The sequence below is a fragment of the Salvia splendens genome, chromosome 14 (genome assembly GCF_004379255.2).
Source record: "Salvia splendens isolate huo1 chromosome 14, SspV2, whole genome shotgun sequence".
Taxonomy (NCBI): domain Eukaryota; kingdom Viridiplantae; phylum Streptophyta; class Magnoliopsida; order Lamiales; family Lamiaceae; genus Salvia; species Salvia splendens.
This window is the reverse complement of record NC_056045.1, coordinates 15,172,301-15,186,107: the sequence shown is the minus strand read 5'-3', so window position 1 is coordinate 15,186,107 and position 13,807 is coordinate 15,172,301. Positions and strand designations below refer to the sequence as shown.

General features: G+C 35.4%; 1 long non-coding RNA gene across 1 annotated transcript; it reads left to right on the top strand.

The window, feature by feature from the left end:
- Positions 1–3,246: 3,246 nt before the first annotated feature.
- On the top strand, positions 3,247–10,624 carry LOC121763928. The gene is made up of 3 exons (XR_006042524.1): positions 3,247–4,163; positions 5,230–5,302; positions 10,104–10,624. It is a non-coding gene; the product is annotated as an uncharacterized LOC121763928 (long non-coding RNA).
- The last annotated feature ends 3,183 nt before the right edge of the window (positions 10,625–13,807 follow it).

Below are 13,807 nucleotides of genomic sequence, written 5' to 3'. Positions count from 1 at the left end.
TCGAATATTCTCTATTTTAATTAGGAGGATGAATTAGTTTCTTTGATTTAATTGGTACCTTGTTGATTTCCTTTAGCTATTTTAAATCCAATTAAATCTTGCCACATTCTATTCCCTCACCCCAATTAAATTAAGAGTTGAATTATTTCCTTACGGCTAATTAAGCAAATTTTCACCCCCTCCCTCATTATTTCCAACTTGGAGATTTAATTTATTTTGTTCCCTTGTTTATGGAATATTCATTGTTTTATTTCCTAAATTGTGAATCTATTCCTCTCCAAGTAAATACCAAATAAATTCCTTATTGAATTTCTAGCCATAATTTTCAAAACCTTGCCTTCCTTTTATTGTGTGATTTTATTTATTGGTGTTGATTTGTAGAAGTATATGAGAGAAGGGATGTTTGATAGGAATATATGGCTTCTCTTATTTCACACACCATGAAACTACATGTTACATACATATATATATATAGTTGATAATGGATAAGGTAATCCATATCTCATTATCAAAACTAATACCATGCTTATCTATAACTGTATTCTTATGCTTATCTATAAATTCATCCTTATCCCTAAACAAACCCTATCCCCCATTCTCCATCACAAAACACGTCCACCTCCCTCTCTCCCTCACTCCACACGTTTTTCCCCCTCCCTCTCTACAATCTCTCCAAAAATCCTCCATTCAATTCTTGTTCTTGCATCCGTTGAAGTTTATTTTCAAGAATCTCCGACGAATCGCATCGTTTCTTGTCTCTACCGATCCCTTTTTGTCAAAGAAGGTATATTTGCTTCACTTTCCCTCATTCTTTTTGTTTGGACCATGTTCTTGAATCCTACATGCATGTAGTGGGTGTAGGAATCATAGATCGCAAAATTAATCGGTGGGAAAATTGAGTTTGCATGAGAACTTTTATAGTATGCGATTTGATTTGAGGTTATGTGAAATTGTTTTGAATCCTTGGTGAATGATGTAAGTTTATGTGCAAACATGTTTATGAGAGTCTTATCAAGAGTGATAGAATTTTTTAAAAATGTTTGAAGTTGACTGCGCAATGCTGCCAGAAACTTGTGTTCTCGCCCAGAAAGTTTTGTATTCTGTTTGACCGACTAAATGACCTCCGTTTGATGTTATTCTTGAACTATGTGAAAATTTGAAGTGTCTTCTGAGTCGTGTAAAATTTCAGCCTTATTGGACATTGTATGAATTTATGGTGAATTTTTCAAATGAACTGCGCAATGCTGCCATAATCTTTATGTTCCGACCAGAGTGTTGTATTAATGTTTTGACTGACCAAATGACATGATTTGAGTGTGAAATTTTAACTGAATGAACTTGAATGTGTCTTCTGTGTTGTGACCAAATTTTAGCTTCATGTGAGGTCGGATAGATTTTTGGTGATTTTACAAACCAACTACGCAGTTCTGCCATATTCGTTGTTATGTGGAAATATCACTTATTGCCAAGTTGAGTGAATTATATGATGCATGTGTGATTTGAGAAAAGTATTATGACATGTCTTTCTTGTGTTGGTGAATGTTGGGATGGGTAAGAGAACGATAAAAAAAGAACAATAGGACATGCATGATAATATAAGTTTATGAAAGACTGCTTGTGTTGTCGTTGGCAAGGGTGATTGAGTATACGTGAGCTCGAGGAAAGAGGGTTGCCTTAAATGGATATTGAATGGTTTAAGTAAACGAGGTGGACTTTCTTTAACTAAACTATTTTACGCTTTCAAAAGTATGATTATGGAGAAATAAGGGTGGTTTAAAGTGTTATGTCATGCCATGTTTGTTTTGATGATGAGATTGTGTCTGATGCCTAGTTTGTGAGTGCGCTCCATTAGGCTATAGGGCTATGTTAAACGAATTCGGGTCTGAGTAGGGCCGCAAACCCTATCAGGCTAGTGTACACAAGTGGGATCGTGAGCCGTCCTTGCTCGTGGGCGAATAGTGTGGCCACACTTTCGTCGCACTATGGAAAGAGAATATGATTGAATGATTGATGAGAAAGTGGGGAGATTGATTGCCTGGCCAGACTTTGAAATATTTTTGTGTTCTCGTGATATTTCTAAACTACACATAAAACTCTCGATCACTGGTATGGATGACATAACTGTTTTTATTAAAATATTTTCGGCATGAGCCCATTGAGTACAACAAGTACTCAGCCCTGCATGTGTTTTCTCTATGTGCAGGTTGAGCAGGATGTTGCGGTGGATGTTGAGTCGGCCCAGGGAATTTGGATGCGTTGTGTCTTCATACATAGGCGTCATCCTTGACTCTCTTTGAAACCTTATTTCCGCTGCTATATTTTTGAACTAAAATATTATTCTTTGAAGCTAATTGATTCTTTCTTATGAACTGTTATCCTTAAATGCTATTCTTAATGTTTGTCCCTTGATCACGATCGCCTCGTTTGTAGTACCCCTAGTATGGGTGGTCGTGACAACGGATGTAGAGATCATACCTGCGATCTAATAGATAAATCCGATCTTCGGTCAAAAGTGGTGATGCGGTGAAAACGACCGTTATAGCATGTTGAGAGCGCGAGTATAACTACAACGTTTTAAGAAAATGACGATTATCATGTGCAAGGAATATATGAAGATATGGCTTTCGACTACTGTTATTAGTTGTAAAGATACGAGGAATCCCAACTTGGATTCCCCAGTTTTGTAGAACGATGTTACCATGTTCGGCCTCAGAAAGATGAACGAGAGAGTGTGACCTTCGTAGCTAGCTTGAACGATTTTTAAATCAACAGTACTTACTTGGATTCTAAGTTCTTTTCGATACGTATTGGATAACCGTGAACCCTTGTCTATTTAAACCCCTTGGTTGACCCATGCTTTGCAAGTGATGCATATTATTTCTTTTCCTCCATTGAGTCATAACTCACTTTCAGTTTTTGGAAAGTGGTGTTGCCTTCATAACTTTGGGCACTTGTACTGATTGTAGTCTTCTTTGACTTATTATTTATACGAACAATATTTTGAGTTTGTGAGCCTTTGCTATTGAACTTCATTCCTAAGGCTGCCTGCAGTTATGTCCTTCAATATAATCACGTTTCGCAGACATGTTTTCTATGGGATATTCTTCTTTGAACTTTCATTCAGCTTTCATTTTATCACCATGTCTGTGTCATTCTTTCTTACAGAGTGAAATTCTTTTTGGTTCAGTTCCACTATATGTATACTTTCCATTATGGAACCTTTCTTTCTAAAAAATGAAGTTAAGGCCTACATTTTGTACCTGGCCTTAACAAACTTAACCCACTTGATTTTTTAGCCCCTTTGACTTTGGTAGCCTTTCACAAACCTATGAACCCATTGATGTGATTCTATCATTCTATATTATGATTTTTGTTGAACCAACTTCGAGGAACAGGTCGCATCCGTTGATTTTTAATTAGGAGGATGAATTAGTTTCTTTGATTTAATTGGTACCTTGTTGATTTCCTTTAGCTATTTTAAATCCAATTAAATCTTGCCACATTCTATTCCCTCACCCCAATTAAATTAAGAGTTGAATTATTTCCTTACGGCTAAGTAAGCAAATTTTCGCCCCCTCCCTCATTATTTCCTACTTGAAGATTTAATTTATTTTGTTCCCTTGTTTATGGAATATTCATTGTTTTATTTCCTAAATTGTGAATCGATTCCTCTCCAAGTAAATACCAAATAAATTCTTTATTGAATTTCTAGCCATAATTTTCGAAACCTTGCCTTCCTTTTATTGTGGGATTTTATTTATTGGTGTTGATTTGTAGAAGTATATGAGAGAAGGGAGACTTTCTTGTTTGATAGGAATATATGGCTTCTCTTATTTTTCACACCATGAAACTACATGTTACATACATATATATATAGTTGATAATGGATAAGGTAATCCACATCTCATCATCAAAACTAATACCATGCTTATCTATAATTTCATCCTTATCCCTAAACAAACCCTATCCCCCATTCTCCATCACAAAAAATGTCCACCTCCCTCTCTCCCTCACTCCACACGTTTTTTCCCCCTCCCTCTCTACAATCTCTCCAAAAATCCTCCATTCAATTCCTGTTCTTGCATCCGTTGAAGTTTATTTTCAAGAATCTCTGACGAATCGCATCGTTTCTTGTCTCTACCGATCCATTTTTGTCAAAGAAGGTATATTTGCTTCACTTTTCCTCATTCTTTTCGTTTGGACCATGTTCTTGAAAATCCTACATGCATGTAGTGGGTGTAGGAATCATAGATCGCAAAATTAATCGGTGGAAAAATTGAGTTTGCATGAGAACTTTGATAGTATGCGATTTGATTTGAGGTTATGTGAAATTGTTTTGAATCCTTGGTGAATGATGTAAGTTTATGTGCAAACATGTTTATGAGAGTCTTATCAAGCATGATTGCGTGTTATAAGCATGAGAATTTGTATTTGGATGTTTGAGGAAGAAACCCGAATTTCGAATTTGTGAGTCTGAAATCTGTGACGTTCGAACAGTAGTTTCGGATGTGTAATTGACCTATCAAACGATCGAATTTTGGTATGAAAATTTTACTGAGTTAATTTCAAGGTGTTTTCTATGTGTCGTGTAAATTTCAGGCCTTTTTGTCAAAAAATGAAATTTTGAAAAAATGTTTGAAGTTGACTGCGCAATGCAGCCAGAAACTTGGGTTCTCGCCTAGAAAGTTTCGTATTCTGTTTGACCGAATAAATGACCTCCGTTTGATATTATTCTTGGACTATGTGAAAATTTGAAGTGTCTTCTGAGTCGTGTAAAAATTTCAGCCTTATTGGACATCGTATGAATTTATGGTGAATTTTTCAAATGAACTGCGCAATGCTGCCAGAATCTTTATGTTCCGACCAGAGTGTTGTATTAATGTTTTGACTGAACAAATGACATGATTTGAGTTGAAATTTTAACTGAATGAACTTGAATGTGTCTTCTGTGTTGTGACCAAATTTTAGCTTCATGTGAGGTCAGATGGATTTTTGGTGATTTTACAAACCAACTACGCAGTTCTGCCATATTCGTTGTTATGTGGAAATATCACTTGTTGCCAAGTTGAGTGAATTATATGATGCATGTGTGATTTGAGAAAAGTATTATGACATGTCTTTCTTGTGTTGGTGAATGTTGGGATGGGTAAGAGAACGATAAAAAAAGAACAATAGGACATGCATGATAATATAAGTTTATGAAAGACTGATTGTGTTGTCGTTGGCAAGGGTGATTGAGTATACGTGAGCTCGAGGAACGAGGGTTGCCTTAAATAGATATTGAATGGTTTAAGTAAACGAGGTGAGCTTTCTTTTACTAAACTCTTTTACGCTTTCAAAAGTATGATTATGGAGAAATAAGGGTGGTTTAATGTGTTATGTCATGCCATGTTTGTTTTGATGATGAGATTGTGCCTGATGCCTAGTTTGTGAGTGCGCTCCATTAGGCTATAGGGCTATGTTAAACGAATTCGGGTCTGAGTAGGGTTGCAAACCCTATCAGGCTAGTGTACACAAGTGGGATCGTGAGCCGTCCTTGCTAGTCGGCCGGTCTCGTGGGCGAATAGTGTGGCCACACTTTCGTCGCACTATGGAAAGAGAATGTGATTGAATGATTGATGAGAAAGTGGAGAGATTGATTGCCTGGCCAGACTTTGAAATATTTTTGTGTTCTCGTGATATTTCTAAACTACACATAAAACTCGAGATCACTGGTATGGATGACATAACTGTTTTTATTAAAATGTTTTCGGCATGAGCCCATTGAGTACAACAAGTACTCAGCCTTGCATGTGTTTTCCCTATGTGCAGGTTGAGCGGGATGTTGCGGTTGTTGTTGAGTCGGCCTAGGGAATTTGGATGCGTTGTGTCTTCATACATAGGCGTCATCCTTGACTCTCTTTGAAACCTTATTTCCGCTGCTATATTTTTGAACTAAAATATTATTCTTTGAAGCTAATTGAGTCTTTCTTATGAACTGTTATCCTTAAATGCTATTCTTAATGTTTGTCCCTTGGTCACGATCGCCTCGTTTGTAGTACCCCTAGTATGGGCGGTCGTGACAATGAAGGTATTGAAATACTATTTCATAAAATTCGCGTGCCTAGTGTGGTATGATTAAATCCCCAAGGGGTGTTTGAAAAAGGAATTTATTATTCAGAAATCTTCGCAGTTGGAATTTATTTCCATGATTAATAAATAAAGTTTCAAACTAGAAAAACTCTTTACAGAATTAATTTATTTCAAGTCATATAGCAGACAAAATTAAATTGACGGATTAATATAATCTTATAGGCGGGAAATATTATAAAATAAAATGGACCCAAATTATTTGTAATTTGGTGATTTAGATGGGAGTGCACTATTATTCTTTAGTGGAACAAAATAATATTCCTTTGATAATATATTTAATCATGGGTCATTTGATTTAATTAGATATTTATCTAATGAGTGAACCCAACATCTATTTCATTCCATGGATTCTCATCCTAGCCGAATAAGTCCATGCTTATAAATAGTGTAGAGATGGGAAACCCTAGTATGCACAACACAACACACAACACTCCTAACCCTAACCTTAGCGGCCAAAATCGGCGCTCCTCTCTATCCCTGCTGGTCTCGATTTTCGTGCCCTAGCACATGGAAGATTAGTGTTTTTTGTTTTTGTTCTTGTTCTATCCTAATTCATAGGAATAGATCAAGACAATCTCGTGTCTGTGTTGGTTTTCCCTAGATCTCATATCACTTTTATTTGATTCTTCGAGACCCGCCCACACGGATGAATAATCAAGGACATGGGAATAGTATGGAAGATTCTTGGTCGATAAATCAAGGATCTCCGGGTGGTGCAGCTAGCAGTCAATCCTATGATGGATCAAGAGGTAACAATCGAATCTACATCAAATTTCATGTCAACGTGTTTATTTGATGTGTTCATCTATAGATCTAGCTTAATTGCATGAAATTGGAATCGAATGCATAATCACCTAAATGGATCCGTAATGACCTGTTTGTTTTCATGTAAGCGGAAGACACAAAAAAAAAAAACAGGTCCTTACAGATCTATTTAGGTGATTATCCATTCTATTCCAATTTCATGCAATTAACTTAGATCTATAGATTAATACGTCAAATAAACACGTAGACATGCAATTTGACGTATATATGTAATTGTTACCTCTTGATCTATCATGGGATCGACGTTGCTTGATGCACCACCCGGAGATCCTTGATTTATCAACCACGAATCTTCCATACTATTCTCACGTCCTTGATTATTCATCCGTGTGGGCAGATCTCGAAGAATCAAATAAAAGTGATATGAGATCTAGGGAAAACCAACACAAACGCGAGATTGTCTTGATCTAATCCTATGATTTATGATAGAACAAGAACAAAAACTAAAACCCTAATCTCCCACGTGCTAGGGCATGAAAATCGAGAGCAAGAGGGAGAGAGAGAGGGGAGCGCCGATTTTGGCGGCTAGGGTTAGGGTTAGGAGTGTTGTGTGTTGTGTTGTGCATACTAGGGTTTCTCATCTCTTCACTATTTATAAGCTTGGACTTATTGGCTAGGATGGTGATCCATGGAATGAAATAGATGACGTACTCACCCATTAGATAAATATCTAATTAAATCAAATGCCCCATGATTTAATATATTATCAATGGAATATTATTTTGTTCCACTAAAGAATAATATTGAGAATTATCTTAGTCCATCAATTTAATTCTTTTGTCTGCTACGTGACTTGAATTAAATTAATTTTCCAAAGAGTTTTTCTAGTTTGAAACGTTATTTATTATTCGTGGAAATAAATTCCAACTGCGCAGGTTTCTGAACAATAAATTCATTTTTCAAACACCTCTTGGGGATTTAATCATACCACACTGGGCACGCGAATTCTATGAAATAATATTCCAATACCTTCATGTTATTCAATTACTACCACCCAAGATATCATGTTTGAGTTACGTACAAACTTTACCATATTGATAAGTCAAAGTGGCGTTTGATTAAATCAACAATATTGATATTAATTTCATAGACTAGAAAATATTAAAATTTCAGAAATATATTCTTTCAGTATATAGCAATAGAGAATACATTTCGTATTACATCATTTCAATGCTTTACCACACCGATGTTACTAATCTCTTCTTAGGTAATTGAGAATGATCACAAACACCCCAACCATACCAATAGGTAGCCAAAGTCTATCTAGGTTGTGAATACATTTTTGTTCTTACTGTTAGGTTTACTATACTGAAAAACATGTTTCGAGCGAGTTTAAGCATGTTACGAGCGAGTTCGCGTGAATAGAATCTTGCTTGTATACAGAAAAACTCTACAATCCACTTTTAACCCGATTCAGTATTATTTGAGCAGTTTGCACGAATAGAATCAGTATATTATTACATTGTGTTTGCTTGTGAGTTTATAAGATGTTTTATAAACATTTAAATGCATAAGAAGTAAACAAAGCCTTAGTCTTTTGCTTAGTAGACTGGTTGTGGACCGCGTCCAATTTAATGTAACTACAGTCAGTTCTATGCAATGTTTTGCAAAAGAAAAAGAAGAATTTCACAACCTAGATAGGCTTTGGCTACCTATCGTGAAAGGTTGCAATGTCAATCCAATTATTTCTAAGCCTTATTGAAATAAGATGACGTTGGTGTGGTATAACACTGAATGGATCTAACAGCAAGACGTGTCTCTATGTTATCTACTGAAAGACTAGGTCTTGATAAATATATGTACGTTAGCATTGAGCATACAATATTGAGTATCTACTACTTTGACTTACCAAGGGTGCGGGCTTTTCGTCACCCAACGATCCAGGTATATTGGGTAGTGGTGATCATTATCTAGCGGTGCTAGGATTGCTATTATGTTGAATCGTGCGCGAGGTGAGTCTCGTTTGATAATGTCCTCAAGAGGAGCTTGAACAAGGTTTTATTATTCGGAAACTGGCCAGTTGGAATTTAATATTACATGAATAATAAATAAGTGTTTCTTGCTACGTCCACTCTTGGAATTAATAAGATGTTAATTAATTAAGTCCATAGCAGACTTTAATTAATTAATTAAGCGCGGGAAATAAATAAATAATAAACAAAATGGAAACCTGGATTACTTGTAATTTCGGATTTGGATGGGGAGGTCAATATTACGTCTGTAGTGGCTGCTCGTAATATTCCAATATAAGCTTGTATTAAATTGTGAGTTCAATTTAATTAGTAAAAAGCTAATTGGGGGAGCCCATAGCCAAAACCTTCCATAGATCCCTGACTGGGCCCAATATGAACTATTATAAATAGGAGAATAAATGAGAGATAAGAAGATTTTTTTCAACACTGAAAATTTCGTTCCTTCTCTCTACTGAAGGAGACAAAAATTCTCTCTCTTCCTCCGTGAGGAATTTGTGTCTTCTTTATTCGAGTCCTAGTGTTTCGATAAGATCCACCCACACTGATGTCGGAATACAGTCCGGGACACCAGTCAGAAGATCCGTGGTCTAGTATTGAATATCATCGTGGAGAAGGCGCGAGCAATCGACGATTCTTTGGAGAATCAAATCGGTAACTCTATACTGTAATATTCATGTTTAGGATTTACATTCTATGATTAGAGTTATTTGCGTTCTAGCATGCAATTTTATGTTAACATGTGAATAGATTAATCACATAATCTGTCAAATAGATCCTACGTCTGATTTATTTGTTTTGTACAAGTCTTCCGCTGTGCAAGGGGCTCTAAACCCCAACAATTGGTATCAGAGCCAATTTTTGGCTATGATTATGTGGATTAATTTCATGTTATGTGAATTGCTTGAATGCATGTTTATATTCGTTGTGGTTTAGTCTAACGACGAATTATGTATGCTACGTGAATTCTTTTAATGAAGCTTTATCTTTGTTTAGTAATTAATTCAATATACGTGATGGTATTCCTTGACTTTGGAGATTTCATCAAATCAATACATGCGCCGCCAATTACCTTTGATTTCTCTTCTCGGTGGAATTGATTATGTAAATTGTAATTACATGGTATCATTAATGATCAATTCGTTTTTCCTTACGTGAACTTATATTCTGAGTCAGCAATCGAGAATTTCGTCGCTGCGATGAAACAGCAGCAACAGAGGCGACGGAGATGCAACAGCGCCGTCAGCTCGAGTGGGAGCCAGTCGGCAGATTCCCAGACTCGTGTCACGACGGCAGCACTGCAGCGTTTCAGTGGGAGTCCGACAAAGGCATGATCGGTGCAGGAGCAGCGACGACAACGGCGCTGCGGTACCGAGCGGGGTGTTGGAGGCAACGTGGGAGCAGCGACAACGATGTAGCAGCAGCGTCAGTGACGACGCAGCAGCATCGACGTCGGACTGCAGCGGCGTCCCTCCGTGAGCAGCCCCAAGAATGGACGAAATTAGGGTTTTTGTCCTATGCGCGATGCTCGCGCGGGTGGAACCCGCGTGACGTCGATCGCCTCGTTCCGTGACTACGCTTTCCAAAAATTGATTAGGGTTTTTCCTTGGATTCAATTTTGGAAATTATTCAAGATAAATATGGAAATAAGATTTGAATATATCTTTTGTGGATTTTATATATTATATGAGATTTAATCATGGATTAATTAGATTCTTTCCTTATTTAATGGATTTTTATGGATTTTATTCCTAGATGAATCCTAGTTATATTTGGAAAGTAATAATCTAATATTTATTTATATCCTATGGATTTATATGGATTTATTCCTAGACAAATCCTAGTTGGATTTAGATAATGATAATATTATTTTATTCTTATCCTATGAATTTATATGAATTTATAAATATAAGAGTTGTAGATGGATATGGATAGTGATAATATAATATTTTATTCTTATCTTATAGATTTATATGGATTTGTTCCTAGATAAATCTCAGATACATTTGATAATTATAATATAATGTTATCTTATTCTATGGATTTATATGAATTTACTCCAAGATAAATCCTAGACGAATTATGATAATGATTTATATTAATTTATTTTATCCTATGGATTTGAATAGATTTAATTCTATTAAGACTAATCCTAGATGGATTAAAATAAACATTCATCCAAGTTATCCTTATCTTTTAGATTTATATCCTAGATAGATTAGGATAAAGATAATATATAAGAAAATCCTTATTTAAATGGATTTAGATTAATTAATTTATCGAAGAAATCCTAAGTAATGTTTGATATATTCTAGATGTCTATTCTAAATAGAATTAAGATTTGTATAAATCTTGGTTGATTGGATTTTATTTATCGTATGGATTATGATGGAATCGTTTCTATCTAGTAATATCCTAGAACGATTTAAATAATGATAATCCTAGATCAACGTTATCTTGAATTGAAGGATTTGATTTTATCGGAATAAAATCTAGAATAATCCTAAATGGATTTAGATAGTTAACACTATCTTGATAAATCCTAAATGAATTTGGATAATCATTATCCAAGATAAAACTTAATTATTTAATTTTAAATAATTGCCGTTAATTATCCAGTGTGTTTAAATGCCTTGCATTAAATGGATTTACCTGTTTATTTGGTATTTATCTTTATAAGTGGATTATCTGCCTTATCTGCTTATGTGATAATTATGCAAAAACCATATAAAATATCTAAGCGATAATTACAACAAGTGCGTTGTATATGGTCTCCATCAATTGGTCTGCAATTTATGAAGTTTTTTTCTAATATTATTGCCACCCGCTATGTGGGGACAATAATCATAAGAAATAGCGAGTTCATGAGGGCGGACTTCTCAAAAATAAATAGTATGAACTAGAATGTGGTTTCCAATATTATCGCTACCTGCTCTATGGTGGGGACAATAATCCTAAGAAACTGCGAGATTCAAAAGTTCGCACATGATTTATGAGATAACTTGATCTTGTTAGCAGCACATGAGCATTGTTATGGGAGTGTGTTGTAGTAATGAGACTCTGTAATGCTAAATTCGATGGTCTTGCTTAGGCAACATTAGGCGGCCATGCCACTCTGTGGTCTCTGGACTATTCGTTGGTGTTGTGACCAGTAAAAATGTAAGATTTTAATGCGTATTGACTTCCTCTGGAGGGTACAAAATTTTAATTTTACAATTGCAAGATACATAATTGTTTTGTGGTTATTTGCGATTATGTATTGAGCATAAGTATGTGATAATAAGTTTATTTCCCAAATCTTCATTACGTCCTTCATATTTTGTCTGCGATCCTTAAAGAAATAAACTCGAATGCCAAAATTATGTAGACTGGAAACGGAAATGGATAAGATTCTCATCGCTGAAAATGGGAGCTTGTACTCAATGATTCATGTCCTCCATTTCCTCGACATAATTCCACGAAGATTGTTCGAGAATGCATTTTGCATGTACTTGACAAGTTCTTTAAGGAATAAGGTCAAGCTATTTTCTTTTAAGTAGCATGACAAGTCTTGGTTAGTGACGATGAAAGATGGATATCAATAGAGTCTGTCAAGATGATTCGATTGGAATATCCTAGAGGGACAGAATGCTTTGAGGAATCTTTTGATCACTCAAATAGTTTCTGACTCAAGTCATCGCCTGAAGAAATAAGAAATGACTAAAAAAAGGTTTAACCGAAAAGTAGAAAACCTTCAGAATATTGGTTGTTATATTACTGTTAGAGGAAAGTAACATGATAGATGACGAATTCATAAAGGCTGCATTTTTCCTAAGTCCTAGTTCATTTGAACAAAAGACTAGATATGGAAATGGGAGAGCCTGAATTGTCATCAAAGTTTATTTTAAAGCGAGTGAAGATGCTTTGTAAGTTGGATTGACCTCTTTTAAAGAAGAACAATGACTTACATGATAGTGCAACTTCTAAGTAAGAGATCTTGATCCAGTTAGGTTTTTGTTGCAGTGGGAGCTATTAATGCTCAATTATTGTTTTATGGTTGATGTTTAAGGCATCACAGTATTGAAACAATATAAATGCAACAAGGTTGAGTATTAAACAACACATCAACTTCTTAAACAATGAATGATAAAGTATTTATGGCTCTTAGTATTAAGGCCAAGAAAATACTTAGCTATTGTTCAAACTGATCTAGACTATCAAGATTTTAACAATTTACTTGTTAAATAGCTTGAAAGTCGAGAATGTCTGTTTGATGCACTGTAAGTGAGAATCATTCAATTCAGATCGCTTACAGAAGTGCAACATAGAAAGACTAGCAAGTCTCAATAGTTTACACCAATAAGGAGACAAGCAAAGTGTTATGATTAATGGTGGGAGTGTAATCTCCATTGACGAATCCAAGCATTCTTCTAAAAGAATGGGATAGTTATGTAAGAAGGAATCGAAGTCTTTCTAAGACAAGTTTGATTAAGTGATGAGTTGTACTCATGAAAATCTTATCATTGATGGGATAAGCGTTAGATACAACAAGATACACCTTAAAGAAACTACCAACATCAGTACCTTCTACAAAACACGAGTTGTGGACTAGAGCGACTCTAGTCTAGCACATCTCAAGGTGTAATGTTGTTCCAACACATGTTGGAAAGGTATCCAAGTAATTGGAGTTGAGTACTGATCAGGCCTGTTTTAAGGTTGTCCCAAATGATGTAAGATTATAAGTTCTGTAATCTTCAAAGATAGAATTCTTGTATGAAGATCAAGAGAGGAACTAAAAGCCTAACAGCGTGATAACTCTCAGAACAGAGAGAGATATCAAATTTTCCACATTACGAAGGAATCATACCATTAGAAACTTTTGCACTAATAAAATCAACTTC